Source organism: Prosopis cineraria, unplaced genomic scaffold (assembly GCF_029017545.1).
Source record: "Prosopis cineraria cultivar Desert tree isolate PC_DT_omini unplaced genomic scaffold, ASM2901754v1 PC1219, whole genome shotgun sequence".
Classification (NCBI taxonomy): domain Eukaryota; kingdom Viridiplantae; phylum Streptophyta; class Magnoliopsida; order Fabales; family Fabaceae; genus Prosopis; species Prosopis cineraria.
The window spans coordinates 1-3745 of record NW_026556544.1 but is presented as its reverse complement, the minus strand read 5'-3'; the positions used below and the strand labels follow the sequence as shown (position 1 = coordinate 3745).

The 3745-nt window shown below is 34.0% G+C and overlaps 1 pseudogene; it reads left to right on the top strand.

The window, feature by feature from the left end:
- The first annotated feature begins 266 nt into the window (after positions 1–266).
- Positions 267–2719, top strand: LOC129299585 (oligopeptide transporter 7-like; annotated as a pseudogene).
- The last annotated feature ends 1026 nt before the right edge of the window (positions 2720–3745 follow it).

Below are 3745 nucleotides of genomic sequence, written 5' to 3'. Positions count from 1 at the left end.
TAAAATAAAATATTACTATTAATTTAATAATTTATAGAGTGAATCATTTTAATTTTTAAAAGATGATTAATAAAGTAAAGGGAGGGAGTATTAAATTAAAAATCTAAACGGTGCAAATTTCATTCCATTAAGGTCAGGCTAATGACGGCAAAAGGAGCTAGCTCCAGAATGCACGTGGGTGGGTCAGCGTTGGCAAGTAGCTATGACTGCTCGTCAGCTTTAACCCTTCAAAGACCAAAGTATTTATATTGATGGGACCAGCAGCAGCGAATTATATATCAACTCTCTCCCGCTAGCTATCCTCTTTCTTTAGATTCAGATACAGCTTTCCAAATTCTTCCCAGTTAATCCAGCCATGGAAGAATCCTTCCCTGACGATGATATCACATCCTCTCTCTGTAAGTAACTGAATCATTGCTCAATTATTAGTAGTTTAATCCACTTCCACTACTTCTCTAATAATATGATCTGTTTCTGCCATTCATTATGCAGTATCAAAGAATAAGGATGAGGAAGTGGGTCAGGAGATAACCAGTGAAGAAGAGAACTCGCCGGTGAGACAAGTGGCTCTAACGGTGCCGAAGACGGACGACACGTCGCTTCCGGTTCTGACGTTCCGGATGTGGGTGTTAGGGACAATCTCATGCGTCTTACTTTCATTTCTGAATCAGTTCTTCTGGTATCGCACTGAGCCTCTCACCATCACCGCCATCTCAGCCCAGATCGCCGTCGTCCCTCTCGGCCACTTCATGGCTTCCAAAATCTCCGACCGAGTCTTCTTCCAAGGCACACCCTTCGAGTTCACTCTCAATCCTGGACCTTTCAATGTGAAAGAGCACGTTCTCATCACCATCTTTGCAAACTCTGGTGCTGGTACTGTTTATGCCATCCATGTTATTACTGTTGTCAAGGTTTTTTATAAGAGACACATCTCCTTCTTCGTCTCCTTCCTCGTAGTCATCACAACTCAGGTTTCATTATTTCTGAGCAACACAAAAACGAATAAGGCTGAATTTAATTAATTATCAGTTTAGATATATATGAATGATGATTCATGAATATTTGAAAATAAAGGTATTAGGATTCGGATGGGCTGGTATATTCAGGAGGTACCTCGTGGAACCAGCAGAAATGTGGTGGCCGGCAAATTTAGTTCAAGTTTCACTCTTCAGGTCATATTCCTCACTCACCTCAAATTACTTGAATTTACTAGTCCGGCTAATTTTTCCACTTCCAGAAACACACACCAGCTGTAACTGTAAGTTGTAAAAGCAAGGAATTGTGGGTCATGTCTAAACGCGATAATTACCTGCTGAAGTATATTTATTGAAAGAAAAATATCCTTCAAGCAAATAACAATTTGATACCGTGGGATAAATATGATAATTATTGTATAGTCCTAGAACTTCTTTATCTATTTGTTTTAATGTGCCTTTCCATCCTTTTAGCTAGAAAACTTTGCATAGAGCATAATAATTTGTTATTTCACTTGAATCATTTTATCAAGAAAATTAGTTTCATTTCTTTAAAAGAATATAGTAATAATTGATTTTTAATTGTTAGATTTAACTGAAAAAAAAAATTGGACCAACTTATAATTTATTATTCCATTCTATTCATTTTCTAAAAGAAAATAGTAGCTGATTTTTAGTTGTTAAATTTCATTAATAAACAAATTTGAAAAGAGAAATTTGTAATTTTTTTATTCTGTTCTTGTCATTTATTATAAATCATGATTTTTAATTCTATAAATAAAATTATCTCTCTCCTTTATGAATGTAATTCATTATTTCTTTTAATAATCTCTTTTTTACTTTTTTTAATTAATTTCATTATATTCCTTTCCCGTAACTAAAAAGGACCTAGTAATTTTCTAAAAGAAAGTAGTAAATAATTTTTAGTTTATTTTATTTTAAATTCTAAAATGGGGCATCAATTTTCATAAAAACACAAAAAATGACATGTCAGTCCCGAGGGACTAAAATTAATTATTACATTTTGCTGTACTGTATTCTATATTTTAAGAGTATTTTTTGTCATTTTCCCTTTTTATTAATTATCAGTTATGTCTTGCCTCGTGTGGCCATTATACTATATAAATCATAACATATGGACATGTGTTATGTCAGGGCACTGCATGAGAAGAGGAACGGCCCAAGGGAGGTTTGACACGAGCCCAATTCTTCGTAATTGCCTTCTATGCAGCTTCGCCTACTATGTATTTCCTGGCTACCTTTTCGAGATGTTGACTTCTCTCTCTTGGATATGTTGGATATTTCCCAACTCAATCCTGGCCCAACAACTTGGTTCTGGGCTTGATGGGCTTGGTATTGGGGCAATTGGGCTTGACTGGTCCACCATATCGGCCTACTTGGGAAGCCCACTAGCAAGTCCATGGTTTGCCACAGCAAATGTTGCCGTTGGATTCTTTGCGGTGATGTACATTTGGACTCCGCTTTGCTATTGGTTGAATGTGTACAAAGCCAAAACGTTTCCCATATTTTCTGACAACATGTTTAACTCCAATGGTCTCACATACAATATCTCAGCCATAGTGGACTCCGATTTTCATCTAGACATCGCAGCTTACGAGCGACAAGGTCGTCTCTATCTTAGCACTTTTTTTGCCATGACTTATGGTGTTGGCTTTGCTGCTCTCACAGCTACAATCGTACACGTGGCTCTGTTCACGGAAGTTAATGCATGCTGCTCTAATTAGAAGTGGGAATGTCAACCTGCCCAAACCACAGAAATTTTTTACCAGAAAATATGGGTTGGATTGTTTGTTCAATTATTTTTATATAAAATTAAAAAATTTTCAACTCAACTCAATTTTTGTGAGTTGGTGCTTTAAAAAAGACCAACTCACCAACTTACTTATTGTTTCAGAGAAGAAAATATATCGAGTTGATAGAGTTGAAAATATTAACCAACTTGTATCATATAGGTTAACTCATATGCGTTGGGTTGGGTGTTTAAACTTTAATATATTTTTATATAGGTTGAAAAAATTGCAACATAATCTAATGGATTGTTAGTAGGGTTACACAAAAAATTGAACAACACTGAATTTCAACCTAACATGAAGTCGGATTTCTTTCATAAAAAAGATTGGGTTAGACAACTATAGTTTAATCTTGTTTATTGATAACTCAAAATTAATAGAACCAAATTTGATCCATAAGATTGAAAGATTGATCCTGTTATTTTAGTACTTATTTAGCTATTTTTTTCTTTTTCCTCTATGAGAAATAATGATCCATTTAACCTAATAAATTTAATTAAATAATAAAAATAGTTATAATCATAATTAATCCACAATAATTTCGATAATAAATATTTCAGTTACAGTTTAACATGATTTCAATTATAACTTCAACAAAACAATACTCAACAAATTTCAACAATACTACAATACAATAATAATTAGAAAACAAATTTAACAAATCTTACACGCAATCATTCCTTAGTGTCAATTATATTTAAAGCATTTGTCAAAAATAAAATTAATTATAATTATATTAAATAAATTAATAGGACCAGACTGGATCAAGTGGTCCAAATGCCCAGTCTCCTGTCTAGTCCAATATGAAAAAATAGTTGATCTTTTCATTCTTTTTTATCTTGAAGGATCAGTGTTTATACGAATTGAACAGGACCAGCTTGGGTCGGACTAGGTCAGACCAAACCTAAAGACTTTTACACTGCCGTAGTTGATAGATTAAATACACTAACCCACTAATTT